Source organism: Crassostrea angulata, chromosome 2 (assembly GCF_025612915.1).
Source record: "Crassostrea angulata isolate pt1a10 chromosome 2, ASM2561291v2, whole genome shotgun sequence".
NCBI lineage: Eukaryota > Metazoa > Mollusca > Bivalvia > Ostreida > Ostreidae > Magallana > Magallana angulata.
The window spans coordinates 42,907,387-42,923,232 of NC_069112.1; the positions used below are offsets into that span (position 1 = coordinate 42,907,387).

The 15,846-nt window shown below is 30.4% G+C and overlaps 1 pseudogene; it reads right to left on the minus strand.

Moving 5' to 3' along the window:
- Nucleotides 1-2,651: 2,651 nt before the first annotated feature.
- LOC128172421 (multiple epidermal growth factor-like domains protein 11) lies at nucleotides 2,652-13,698 on the minus strand (annotated as a pseudogene).
- Between the last annotated feature and the right edge of the window lie 2,148 nt (nucleotides 13,699-15,846).

Sequence of the window (15,846 nt, forward strand, 5' to 3'; positions counted from 1 at the left end):
TATTTTTTACTGAATTATTTTTCCCTTTACCAAACGTCGACTGATAGTTTAAAAAGCGGCACTCCTGAATAACAGCAATGAAACACATTAAACAATAACACAATCAGCATGCTCTTTGTTAAACGTTAAATGCATGCATGCATTCATCAATCAACTTTTATTCAGGAATCAAAGCAGAAATCGTCATTTTTTTTCTTCAAAATTTAACGTTCTTTTACCTACTTTTTTTTTTATTTTTTTTACAAAAATGTATACAAATAGCTTACATACAGAAAACAATTTATTAAGGATGTAAGGATGGGAAACCAGTATTAAGTATCTTGATTATCCCAGTTTGTTTGAATTACTAAACATTGAAATCAAGTATCGCCAATTTTAGACCAACAATAAAAAACTTTAAGCTTTTTAACGAAAAAAAAAATAATCAAAGCATTAGAAACAAAACACGTACTCGACCGAAACAATTAGAATCAATATTATTTAACAAAGGATAAGTGTTGTTGTAAAAGAAATGTCGAATTTATTTTAAGGCAAACTCGAGATGATACAAATCATTTGTGTTCCGTTTGCATTATTTTAGAAGCTGTCAATCAATTGTACTCTGTTAAGAAATTCATATAAAATACGTTTGTTTTTTTCTGGCGTTATTTACCTTTGTCATTTTCGATGGTTTCATTATATAATATTAAGTGCTTTCTCTCCTAAAGCAAATCAAATATGAGGAAGTTATTTAACACATCCTTTTGTGGCAATGTATTGCTGAAACATGTAATATCGTTTTTCATACATTATTATTGTACATTTTCTGCGAGTCAAACTTTTTTAAAAATCTTATACATACTAATGAGTTATGCCAAACTTTGGTCATGGGATCAATTGGTAAATTCATAGGTATTATTTGATATATAATAAGTAAATGAATAATTATTCATAATTAAACAGCATCGCTCTTTTTCGTGTATTATACATTAAACATCAAGATATGCTGAGTAATTCTAAAGTGGTAGAGTAATATTGTTTGATTTAGACATATTATTCTATCATGCTTTACATCCTCCATTGCTAACTGTTATTTGAGTTAAAATTTGTTTTATGTTGCATTGTACGTTGTTTTTTGTCCACCATTAAAAACATAATGTTTTGTATGCAAATAAAAAGAACAATTAGAAAATATTCAATCTCCCTTGTTTTGATAATCAACTTTGGAAAGGTGATTTATAATGTTAGAAGCATCGTTCAATTTCAAAGTACATTTTAAGTTCATAATTTAAACTATTTACGGTGTGAAAGATGTTAACTTTTACTTTTCAGAGATTTCAACATAGACATTTTTTGCCGAAAAACAAATCTGATATTATGCTCTGATAGCTTGACATAAAAACGATGATATTGAAAGCTTGCATTGACTTGCTTAAATAGCATTACAGCCGACGCAATGACTTATATAACATATGGTGCATTATACTCTTTGCATGTCTTTTAGAGTCCGTTTATGGCTGTAATTCAATTTCAACTTTCATGTGTAAACTATTAAACATACTTTTATTACACATATGAATAGTTTTTCAAAAAATATCAGCATTTAAAAATAAAGGTATATCTTAATTAAATATTTAAATGAAAATAGATTTAAAATAAACATCTGAGTAAAAGTTAATTGAATAAATCAGTGAAATTCTTTAATTACTTAAATCCTGAAACATAAACATATTTGATTACAATTTTGCAAATAATCTAAGAATGTCTGTAGTTGTAAAACTTTGTTAGATGTTGGTAGTATACACCTTTTACTTTTTAGCTAGACTGACAACGACATGATAGACTGCTGTAACAAATTTGCATAACATTTTTTCACTGATTAATTGTTCTTACAGTTTACTAAAAGCAACACTTGAAATTGCAATACTTTAATAAAAACTTACCTTGCCTTGTTATTTCAGTTTTTCTCAAGCCTCCGTTTTCATGTTTTTGCTAGGTTTCTTGATTAACGCGCGTAAAAATTCGCTGTCATTTTATTAAATTTGTCGTTTGAAATACTTTTATGGCGCATAACAATTTTAGGAGTATATTAAATTAACCTATTTTTATGCTTAATACATTCAAACTAGCAGGGTAAAACATCATTTCAAGAACATCCAATTAATGTTAAATACAAGCAAACTTTATAATTTGGCACTTCGATCAAAAAATAGGTCATGAATATTTTGACGCAATAATAAAAAAATACTGCTATAGTTAAATCACCCTTAAACATACAGATATAGAAAAAAATAGTAAATTAAACATAACTTTGCCTTTTCTTTAATTTTTTCTCATATCAAATGTTGTACTTTCAAACTAAAGAAACACATATAATGCATACACTATTTTTTCTTTACTCAAAGAATTTATAATGATGTAATCACTTTTTATTCTACTCACTTGTGTCTAGTATGCACCGTTGTTTCAAACCGTAATTAGAAATTAAAATATGCATTTCTATATATGAACTATATGTCCACACAAAAAAAATATATATATATATATTTATATATATATATATATATATATATATATATATATATATATATATATATATATACATATATATATATATATATATATATATATATATATATATATATATATATATATATATATAGTATTTTTGCTTTAATATTGTAATTTTTTTATACTGATAATAAGATCTGAAAATGTTGCAACAAAAGAACACCTCTGTTAATTGAATTATATGCCTCAAAATTGCCTACTCACGTGTTTTACATAAGGCTCCTTCATAGCCAACATCACATCCAGTTAAGCAAGTACCATTAATCGGAAAGCAATAGCTTTTGTTTCTACAGTGGCCGCATGTTTCATTGCATTCATATCCATAAGATCCTCTATTGCATTCTAAAACGATTATAGATACAACGAATGCCAAACAGTTGTTGCTGTTTAGCACAGGTAAATGCAGTATCAAAAATTGCATTGACTTGCATCAGTAAAGTCTTACAACCATAACAAACCTAAACATTAACGTTAGTGAACGTCATTTTCTCTCGTAAAATTGCAAAAAAGTCACTATTATGCGTTTTAGTCTAATTCTTACATTAAGTTGACATCAGTTTGTTTTCTTTTGTTTTATGATTTTTTGTTTGTTTGATTTTTTTTTTGAGTAAAAATAAATCATAGGTTACAATTAAACAAATTATGAATATCCTTTTACAATGGCACTTGGTTTGGTTTAGAAACAATATAATTTGATCGAAAATAACCGATTCCTCAAGTTCATATGTAAACGATTATTCTGTTGGCACCTGATTATTTACAAGTCATGTGTTTATTAATTATTTTTTTATATTACTTTTTTTCTCAATTCACTTTGAATTTGTTATATCATTTCTATAGATATGAACGAAAATTTACTTCTCTGTTTATTTTGGTTTTAAAGTAGCTTAGTAAATATGTTATAATACTTATGGCAAATTTAATTCATGTTATACATCTCTGTATTTTCAATAAGTTATCATCACTCTCCTAACTACCTGCTGCATATCTAACTATTTGTCCTGATAACTTTCTACTCACCTGTTTTACACAAGTCCCCCTCGTAGCCAGCATTGCATTCAGTGAAGCATGTTCCATTGATATTAGAACATTGACTTTTACTGAGACAGTTTCCACACATTTCGTTGCAGTCAACGCCGTTTGAACCACTGTCACAATCTTTGAAATGAAATGATATGGAATGACTCCAACTTAATATTATAATAATACCTTAAAATTAATGCACTTCTCTGTGTAACAGTTAGATGTTGTCATGCCTTTATTACATGTAAGAATCAAATAACTAGGTGATTAAAAAAAATCAAAGGATTTGTTCCTCTGCCTGTACCTGTATCTTTTCCTTATCTGTTTTACATACGTCACCTTTAAAACCAGCTTCACATCCAGTTAAGCATGTCCAATTGATATGGGAACATTGGCTTACATCACGACAGTGTCCACATGTTTCATTACATCCAATACCATACGATCCTCTGTCACATTCTTTAATATAATTAACACATGTACATTACAGTGCTGTGTCTCATGTTCATAATTATAAAAAAAAAAAAATATTTGGTAAGCAGTGTGTTGAATGTTTTATCTACATATATTAGCCAAACAAAACAAACAAAAACCTAAGTTTTAAGCTATTTTTTAAATACAATTTACAACTTTTCCATAAACCAAATCAATAAACAACCATCGTGTCCTAAAATGAACACTTTAAAAGAATGCATTGGCTTTACTAGACTACCCCTGTTCTCATTTCGGTAGTCCATTCATAACTATTTTTTCATATCTAATAGATTGCAAGTTTGATCACTAACCTCTTATTGCGATTTTTTATGAGTTTATTAAATAAAAATGTCTATCGAAGAGATGCATTTTAATATATTTCTTTAGTATAAGCAATTTTCTTACATTTTTCTTGGTAAAAAGTTGCAAAAGCCTACTTTTCTTCGAATATGCTAAAAAAAATATTGTTTACAATACATATTTTCAAAAAGTTATATTTGAAAATTGTCCTGAAGGGCAGACAATTTAAAAAAAAAATTGAAGAGCAAAAGCTCATTTAGTTCACTACATACATACACCGGAGTTTGGTTTATGACAGTCTCATAATAGCTTACGAATATTGTTTGATGTAGTATAGACCAATCAAAACTGTTAAATTCTCCTTAGGTATGGATGGACTACCTTAATGCTACAAAACCTAAATTTCGTCATCATCATTTTTCTATGAATCAGTGTTAAAGTCATTTTAGATATTGTTGTAAATATAGTCTGCCTGAAATAATTCCGCTCTTAACTTTAAATATTATGAACGCTACCTTTGTTGCAGTGATAACCTCTCCAGCCAGGGATGCATCCAGAGTCGCAAACGCCATTCATATTGTTATTCATATTATTCATATTGTTGCACACGTGACATTGCATTTTTCAGTACATTTATTTCCAAAATAACCACGTGGACATGCTAGTAAAAATACAAAAAAATGTGATTTTTACACAATAAAACAGCTGTATCTGATTAAGACAAATATGATTTTTTTTTTCTGTAAGTGCAAGCATGAGCATAATAACTAGGCATATTACGGGTCGCAACAGCTTAATAATGCTGCACAAAGAACTACACTTTTCTTATCGTCTGTCACGTTTGTTATCGGTTGAAAAACCAGATGACCTTTGTAGACGAATTCACAGTCAGCATTCTAATATTATGCCAAAAAACCCACCAATTCGAGGGCTGCGTAGTTCTTTATAAAAGAAGAAATACTGTTCTTGGAGTTACAAACTTGGTTAGCTAAGTATAATTAGACAATTTGATTTTTGAAATTAAAAAAAATACAAATGTGTACATGTTTGCCGCAACATTGTATAATACTCGACTCATAAAAGGAAGTGACTACTGGTTTTGTTTTTTAAAACTTCCTAAAATACATCCAATATACAGTACTAAAAAATATGTAATGTTTGTTATATAAAAAAAATCTCCGTTGAATAATAATACCGGCATATAACGTATTAAATTATAGAGCAAAACACATTCGTTATTATAGCCGTTATTCGTTAAATTTCAATAACGAATTTATAAGAAATTTCACAGTGAATTCGTTCTGAAACGGTAAGATGACAGTATTTCAAACTGTCGTACGTTTTATAATCGATAGGACCATTATTCACAAATATAAAATTCATTGGCAAAACAAGGAAATAAACTTATTTTTATCTTCACTACGCTTTTTCATAATTATAATATTAAAGATTAATTTTGATTTTGCATGTTAAATTGTGTAGAATTATTCGTTTCTGTGATTTATCGTTATCGTTCGTGTATTGTGAAAATTCAATAAGTTCTTGATTGTCCGTGTATCATGCATGATTGTTCGTGTATCGTGCTTGATCGTGCGTGCATCAGAATCATGCGTGTCGTTTGTCAACAATAAGATTGCTACCACTGTACGATAACATACAACCAAATAAGCCTCTTACAAATCAAGATTAGAAACAATAAAAATAAATTATATTTCCCGAACAGTTTTGTTATATTTTAGCAGTCCATTGGCGAGAACGTTTGGATTCTGACGATTATCGACCTATAATTGTAAACACCTCTATGTTTAGATGAATTGTACCGTGGGGAACTACAGGTAAAAACAAGACTTGAAACTAAAACACCCAAATAAGTGACTTTTTTTTCTTCAGGTAAGGCCGTGAACACTCTATTTTTTAAACATTGCAGCAGTCAACAAATCTTAAAATTTCATGTTTCTTTTGTAAAATATGCAATGCACAATACTCGTTACAATAATAAAAAAATGCGATAAAATTTGATCAGCGAGGTCTTGCATTTACTTCGTTTAAATCTTCATAGTCGTGTTCGTCATATACGGCAACTTTCGTTGGGTTTATGTAAGGACTAAACTGGGACATAATACATATTCTCAATAGCTGTAAATTTGCTATTGCTTGTTCGTTACACATTTGTTGTAGAAAATTTTACCAAATTGCACACTAACAATACTTTTTTAAACATTTACGAAACTTTTAAAAGTCAAAACAGGAACTTATTAGGCCAAAAAAAAAAATTAATCATTATTTTCTCGGGCCAAAATTTTGAAATTTTGATGAGGCAGGCAGTTTTTTTTTGTTTGTTTTTTTCAAGACAAAATTTACAATGATGTTAACCCATATTTTATTTATTTGTGTACTCATCAGCAGATATTCATCAAGCTGATACATTGGCAATGTTTAAATATTTGTTTTAATTTGTTCTTTTTAGCTGTTTCTGTTTCCTTTTCAAAGGTTGAGTTTTTGCAATTGAACAAACATGACAAATGGTTTGTGCCCCTGCTTCATTTTGCGGCCCATCTTTCCCCTCCACAGTAACAACACAAGTCTGAACTGAAATAGGGGAATTTCTATGGCATTTCACTAGTTGAATTTGCCATATAAAAATTTATTTATATAATGCCTTGAGGACAGAAATCAAGAAAAAGTAAATTAGTCATCATAAAATTCTCAAACAATACAATTGTCCTTTATTCCTGCTACTTGGCAATATCACAGAGGCTTCAATTTCTTAAGATAACAGAGAAATTTCAGTGGTAGTGTTAACAGGGACCAACCTAGAGCAAACTTAGTTTAGGAAGACTTCACTTCTGAAATTCTCCCTCACAGAAAAATAGGGAGAAATTTAAGAAATCAGAAATTTGACAATGGCATAATGCTAATGATAATACATGTATAGAATATACAGATTCAACCTTAATTTGAATTGGATTAAAAGCGAGTCAATTAAAAATAAAACAACTCCTAAAAAAATTAAAAACATCCATTTTTTAAAATTTAATTTATTAGGTGTATTCATACATTTTGTAGATGATATGGTTCGTAATTGTGTTGGCTAAATGACAGATAATATCAGTCAATGTATTTCAGTGTATTTTGGAGGTATTAGTCCAACCGGGCTTTGACCAAATTACAACCGTCATATAGTTGGATCTGTTTTATTTTAAAGATAACTGTAGTCAAACGGTTTTAAGATTATTTTAGCACAAACTTGAAAGAGTTATTAATAATTACAAGTTACCAACTATAATTGTAATATCAGCACCTAAAGTTATAAACATCGGTTGTAATTTTCAGTGCACATTATGAGAATGCATCAACCGTATTTATAACCTCTAAAAATAAGACAGTCGCTTGTTATCAATCTCAACAGGATTTTGAATTAGATGATCATCATTTTATTGCTTTTGGGGTTAACTTTCACGATCGTAACTCAGACTACAGGGCAACTTCAACCTCTCTTTCTGAGGAAATTCTGGCGATGTTACCGACAACAAAGCAAGTACTTCTATTTACATAAACATGTATTTAGCCCAAGTAGCCCCCTAGGTTGGTCACTGGGTAGATGTGTCAGATAAAATAACGTTTTTACTGACAGAGACAAGCCTTTATTCTGAGCGTTTGTTTACATTGATTTTATAATAGAGAAAACCGATATTGATAAGATATGAAAAATCCGGAAAAATAACGATAAAAAAGTTTGATGCGGCGATGATTTTACTGATGCGGCGGTGCCTGAGAAACAAATCATTAATTTTTTTTTGGCCTTAGTATTTTTTTTTTATTTGGAGTCGAATTGGTTCTAAAATAAAGGATTTAAATGTTTTTGGTTTTATTTTAATCATAAGTACACACATGTATATGAACTTTCATTACATACAATTAATAAAATAGTACATACCTACATGTATAGATGTTTTGTATGATTGCGTCAGAATAAAACAAATTTTCCAAAGTTTTATATTAAAGCTTTGTCGTGTTGTTAATAATGCTGTTTTATTGAACCTATTTCTTACATAATTCACAGTGATGTCCTTGATACCCAGGTTTACATCCCTGACAGGTGCCCGTCTCTATGTGACAGTACTGACAGTTGACGTCTGGACAGGGAATGGAACAGTTAGATCCGTAAAACCCTGTTACTGGACATCCTGTACATGAAATGTTATTTATTACATATTTGATCTTGTTTTGAGTATATTCAATTCTATTCTTGATGAAAAAAAAGATGAAAGAGGCGTTCATTTACGGGACTTTGTGTAGCGGTATGCACGAAAGTCCATAAAGACAATTTCCAACTTTACCAAAAACATACAATAATTGCAATATTGCAACATTTATTGCAAAACAGTTAGACACCCAAAACCATGTTGCTGGACGACTTTAAAGAAATAGTAAATGAGTTAAACAATATCTCTCGCAATGGTCATCAACCTGTACTATATATCATTCGTTTTGGTTACACGAAGAAGAAGTATAGGAGTATATGCAGTACAGTTAATGCGGCCAAAAAAATATCAGCGAATTTTTGTGCTGAAAACATCTGTACTTCAGTTTAACGGACATTTCCTTTTTAAAATTAATAATGATCGCTCAAATGCAATATATTTCTGATATTACTACAGCACAATATTTTATGTTCATAGTGGTCACGCGATATGGCAATCGTATGGTACAAGCAGATGTATTAGCTGAGTTATAAAATAACTTGACGTTATATCGTTTATTTTAAAAAATGTTGCTAACATTTTTAGACAATAATATTTGTTACTAGAAACCATTATTTATAATGTATTTGTTGACCAACTTTGAAGATCACAGTGTCAATTTCATTAAAAAATAATTAATTTGTAAGATTTTACAACGATCTCAGATATTTTTATTTACAAAGCATATTTCAAATTCACATGTAAAAGTTTTTCATGATCAGATAAGTGCTTTTGCAATTGAATTGAGGTACCTTGCTTTAAGATTTAGGATATTTTATACAAAACTGGGATTGCATTATTATACGATGCATAATTTAACAAATTGAAAATATGACTATATAGGTAGTATTCTACTAATAATAATGTTGAACAAAATATTCATTTATAATTTTCTGTAAATCTACAACATTTATTTCTATTCGCTAAAAATCTGCATGATTAGCTTCAATGATTTGACTTATTGCGTCATTTGTCAAAGGTTGTTTAAGTTATAAAGATCACTAACCATACACCACTACTTCACATAGGTCACTCCATACATTACTATACTAACCGCCAGGGTAGACAAATCCAGGTTGTCTCTCGTTGTAGTGGATGACATATTTTCAGTGAACTATACAGTTTGTTGTAAAGACAGAAGGTATTGTGTATATTGTGAAATTATTGTCCTTGAAACACAACATCCCCTGTGATCTTTCCGTGGTATTGGAAACATACACGGATAATCCAAAGAAATTGCTACTCAAAATAAATTACTGTTTTGTTTTTTTTAAGGGAGGGAGACAAACATTCAGAAGTTAAGATAGACATTTTGAAGGACTAGATAAAACTTGATAGATTGATTTCAATCAACAACACTGTAACTTTAATGATTTTATCCACAAGGTCTGCACACTGTTTAATTGTTCTATATTTTGAAAAAAAATGTAGATATGTTACCACACATGAAACAATTTTCAAAGGTTATTGGAATAAAAAAAAAACCGCTTACCATACACTTCTACTTCACAAAGTTGAATGGCAACAGACCAATAATACCCGCCAGGGTAGACAGCTCCTGGTAGTCTCTCGTTGTAGTAGATGACATATTGTCCATGAACAGAACAGTTTGTTGTGAAGACAGAAGGTAGTGTGTATTTTGTGAAGTTGTTGTCCTTGAAACACAACGTTCCCTGTAATCTATCCGTGGTGTTGGAGACATACACGGAGAATCCAAGCAAATCCGCTGTTATGTACTCCCGAAACCAAAAATCTGTTCAAGACGTTATCGATTTAGTGAAAAACAAGTTAATATGATTCTTTTTTACAATATCAACTAAAACATTGCTAAATATCAACTGCACTACAGGCGCAACATTTTACACATTCTCCATGCACGTATCAACTAAAATAGCTAATTTTTTAACGCACACTTACAGTGAATACATATGCAAGTTTCATATATTTGTCGTTTAAAATAACAACACCACTATCATTTATTATAATATCAAATTCAATGGTGGCGGCTAAACTCTGAGAATTCTCTGAGAAAAAAATAGATACATATTATTAAACCATTTCTATATATAAACAAAATTATGATACCGTATTTTGAAGATTTTAACTGGTATCTTTAACAACACTAATTGTATACTAATGTGAATTAAAAGTACTGGACAACGATTATATATCAAGAGTAATATAAAATGTTCAGCAGCTATAGTATATGAGTGCCGTTAGAAAGAGTTGTCAGGAAAAAATAATAATATTAATATTTGAATATTTAGAACTTCCTTGTTTCAAACTTGACTCGTTTTTATGTCATAGCGATGCGACCTTGCTTACAAATGGGAATTCAGTCAGTGCAATATATTGCATGAGAGAGTTTGTGGCGAAAATGGCTGTCTGAGCCCTCTCTTAAAAGCTAAGCGCGTAAAATCCAAACAGTAAAGAACATGAAAAGGCGCATAGCGCCTTCTTGTTTAACAAATTACTCTTGTACCGCAAAAAAAACCTTAAGGTACACCAGTAAATATAATAATATTGATAATCGTGGTGGATAGATGACATGAAACATTTCTCAAGTTAGACTGATATTTTTAATCCCTTTAATATATGATCATGAAAACACTTCATGTGATTTAGAGGAGCTGTACATAGGAAGGTTTCTTTATCGTGCTAGCGCCTTCTTTAACACAATATCTTATATTGGAAATCATTGGTTTGTTAAAACAAACACCAAGTGTTTGCGCTATAGAGATAATTTTGAAGAATAACACATACCTAATTGTCGCTCATACATGTAATACGGGAAAAGAAAAACAATGTTATTAACAGAAGGTAAAACTCTTATCTGACCATTCAAGTGTCACTCTAAAACACGTCAAGAAGTATATCGTGATTGTAAGAATCATATATTTACATATAGTAATTGTATCTGGTAACCATGGTAGTTTTGAATATATGTTGGAGATTGTTTGTGTTAATCTGCATTCAGGGGATTAAAGTATGCCTAAGTACAATCTGTAAAAAAGGTTATCACGAAGACTATCGTTTGATTTCTATGTTGTCTACCCGCTATGATTCGATAAATTGCGGTTTAAGATGAGAGGCAAGTCTTCTTTGCTTTAATTTTGCGCGATCTGTTGTCGTATAATTTTGATAGCATTGAACATTTTCGTTATTTCATAATGCTTTGATGTGTTTTCATTAATGGAGGATTGACAAAATCGTCAATTGATATTCAGAACCGCACGGTCAGGTTTTTGGCTTAAAGTTTTAAGGTATTTAACTAAAGCTACATACCATTCTGTTCACAATACTTAAGTATGTTATAAACTTTAAATGATTTTGTCGGACGCGTTTTATAACTACAGACGTACATGCAGTACGAAGTGCATGGTGATCAAACTGTCGTTTTAAGGAAATATAAAAAAATTCGTGAAAAAATATTTACATTTTGTATGTTGCTATTATAAGTAAAATTTTCGAAAATAATTTCATGATTCATTACTATTACTGTGGAATCATTATATTTCGTGTTGGCTCAATTTTCGTGGAATTCGTGGGTTCCTCTCATCCACGAATTAACATCCTCGCCGAATCAATAAATCAGGGCTATAAAGTCATCTTTCTTTTTGTAGATATAAGAGAATACACAAAATAACCTACCCATGAACCTTTAAAATTTAAGCAATCCTCGAAAATTGGCCCCAACGAATTTTAATGATTCCACAGTAATCACTAATGAACTATATAAAAATAAAATGAAACAATAGGGAAAAATGGACAATTATAATGTGACAAAAACACCTGTATCAAAACCTTTCAAAATCCACAGGTTTCAGTAAAAACTTATCGTAATATATGTGTAATCTGGGGTTTCTGAATTAATATTTCAATCCATTTCAGAATGCAAATATGTGGGTAATCTCCATGTAACTGCAAACCTTACCTAAAAAAACTCCTGGCATATTATCTCATTTAAAAACATGAACAGACATATCTATAAAGTGAACTAAGTAAACTCTTGAATTCAATGTCTATTTCTTCTCTTTAATTTGTAATTTTCATTTAAAAGATGTAAATGTGTTTGATCATATGTTTTTGTTACTGTTCATCGCAGCCCTTGACACAGTTTTATTTTCTCCAGTTTCTATTACACTGAAACCAACAGCATTGTTTTCGGTATTGCATCTTTCAAACTAACAGGGAAATTATATAAAGATTTAGAAATCTTATAAAACCGCAATGTTATCATGTAAATTAAAAACGTAAATGCATGGTGACAATTTATACCACAGAGGCTGTCATTTCCAAGATGCATAATGACTGTGACTATACCGTTATTTTCCGTCCTGAAGTAGATAGTGATGTGATGTATCCTGTGGATGCTAGTCAGGTTCACCCACAAGGTGGCGGTTTGTTTATACTTTGATACAGCACATTGACCACCGCCCCATCTCAGGTCAGATTTACGTCCGTCTACAGCGTTACTGACGTCATATCTGTCGTCACCCGGTATCAATGGATACTGCAGGTATGCTGGTTTGTTGAGGGCAACGTTAACTGTCAACAAACTCAACGAACTATATAGTGCACATATAATAACATCAGATATGGTATAAATATAATTAACATTTTGATTTTTTTTTCTCAAACAGAGGCAAATACACTGTTTCTTTTTTGTATCGGTCCTTTTTTAATTAAATAATTGCAAATCATTAAACGAGATTTACAGAAAAGCATACATATTCTTAATACACATAAACATAATTTCTATATAAATTATATGTGACAGTTATATCGTGTACACAGATCATCCATTTTGAATGTTGAATACATATAAATGTTCTAAGGATATGAAACACATTGTTGAGAAGTATTAAAGATAAATCGAATACTATATCTTAATAGAAAATATTGAAATATAAAAATAAAACAAAAACAAAACTATTGTCTAATATCATTGCAAAGTTATATGATATTATATGTATGTAATCTTACCATACGCCTTTGAAATCGCCAATAGCCCCATCAAAGAAAACACCAATAACATAGTTATAAGCAAATACATAGACTGGAGTTAACATTCAAGTACGACGTAGAATAACTGACCGGTATTCCTATTTCGTAGACACTTTGATACAGGAAATAATTACAGGATACAAATGTTTAGTATATTATCAATAGAGCCAAAACATATTATCAGTATGGAATTTAGATATCTTTCAAATCTTTTCACCAGAAAAAAGAATATCTAAGCAATCTATTAAAAAACTTAAACTTGCCAACATCAGGGATATTCTATAATAAGACAAATAGTACATTTATATAATGCAAAACAAAAGAATTTCGTTTGAAAATTCTAGAGAAAAAGTATTGAACTAGTTAACGTTAATGCAAAATAAGTATTCAACTTCCAGAGAGACAGAAAGAGAGAGAGAGAAAGTGATAGAGAGAGAGAGAAAGAGAGGATGGAGGAAGGGGTCTGTGTCTATAATAGTTTATATGTAATCTGAACTTGAACTTCATATTTGTATCAGAATGAAAAATTGCTGAAATATACCCGACTTGTACAACTTAATGCGATATGAAACCTCAAAATCTTAGAATAAACTCTAATAAATCTATGTTGAGTCAATGATCCATGATGACTATCTCAATCCGCTGATTACCATAGTCCTTGTTAAGATATCATATTCGTAATATGACATTGAGTATTCTGATTACTTTTCAAATCCTTTTGCTTTTAAACTTATAAAATTATAGCATATGAAACCATTAAATATCCGTCTGTATAAAGTATTCAAAAAGCGTAATCAGATCAGTCTTGTCTTTTTGAAAAAAGAAGCAAATATTTGTTTAAATATATGGCCTATGTAAGTTATTTACTATGCCTTTTGAACCCATATATCTTTGTAATACCATGAATCAGTAATCCAATGCAAAACCTATTATGCTTCAATAAACTTTGTTTTATAACAATTTTTAAAGATATATTACACTGTGAATTACAATGAACATTAAATACATTTTAATACGATATTGTTTTAAGTATCTCAAAAGAAATTGTATGATAGAATAAAATGAATAAAAACAACAATAACAGCTTTCTAAAAACTCGAGGGGGTCATTGATGTGGGAAGAAGCCGGAGTACCAGGAGAGAACCCACGTGTCTAAGCGGGCGACCGCCATACCCTATTACATACAACCACTGTCGATCACGGGGATCGAACTGGGTTCGCAGCGGTGACAAGAGAGTGCTTTGTCCACTACGCTACTTGGACACCTTTCTTATTAACAGTTTTCTTATTACCCTGTCAAAAACTTATCTCAGAATAGAAAAAAGTTTTACCACGGGTTTTTGATCATTGTTACATGTACATGAATATGTAATGTCTTTATATTGACCTTTATATTTTGATATAGTTTTAAAATCCATGCGAGTGTCGCCTGAAAACTAGTGATAGGTAAGTCAAAATTTCAGTCTTTACTACACCAGCCACATAATATATACGTTCTCAAACAATTGATGGCTAAAGTACATAGAGATCAAGACATATTCTTAGGTCATAAACAATTTTTGTATGAAATCAGAACTTCCAACGTTTACCAAGAGAAATATACAGACCAGTCACGAATTTGGTACTTTTCCTTCCAGTAACCTTGAACGTAACCAAATGAACTTGGGCTAAACTCATGCTATACCCTATGGTCATAAGCAATATTTATGTTTAGTGTAAAACCTTCCAATATTTCTCCATAAGAAATAGATAAATCGGAAACGACTGCACGGACAGAGTGACGGACTGTCAGACGGTGTTTCATATAACCCGTCCCAATATGAATTGTTTTTAGAGGGTATAGAAAGATATAGGAATGTTAATTTAAATGGTTGCGATTCACACATGGTTTATGGGTTAGGTGAGCTTTTATTTAGAGTTTACAGGTTTTCAAACATAGTTGTGAGAACTCATTATTTCTTTTTTATTTTATATAAGCAAAGAAAGGATTTCTGAAGTTGATTTATGTTATAGCTTCTAAATTTAGACTCTAGCTTAATACGGTAATAAGTTCTGATAATGTAGAATATGTAGGACTCAGGAACGCAATTTTTGAATATATAGGGACATGTAATATGACACAAGTATAACAAAACATTCAGCCATATATACCAATGCTACTAAAAGTGTTTTACAAAAGTAAAAAAGGATGTACAGATCCATACAATTTACTTACTAGAGAAGAGAAAAAGCAAGTTACCTCGGTAAT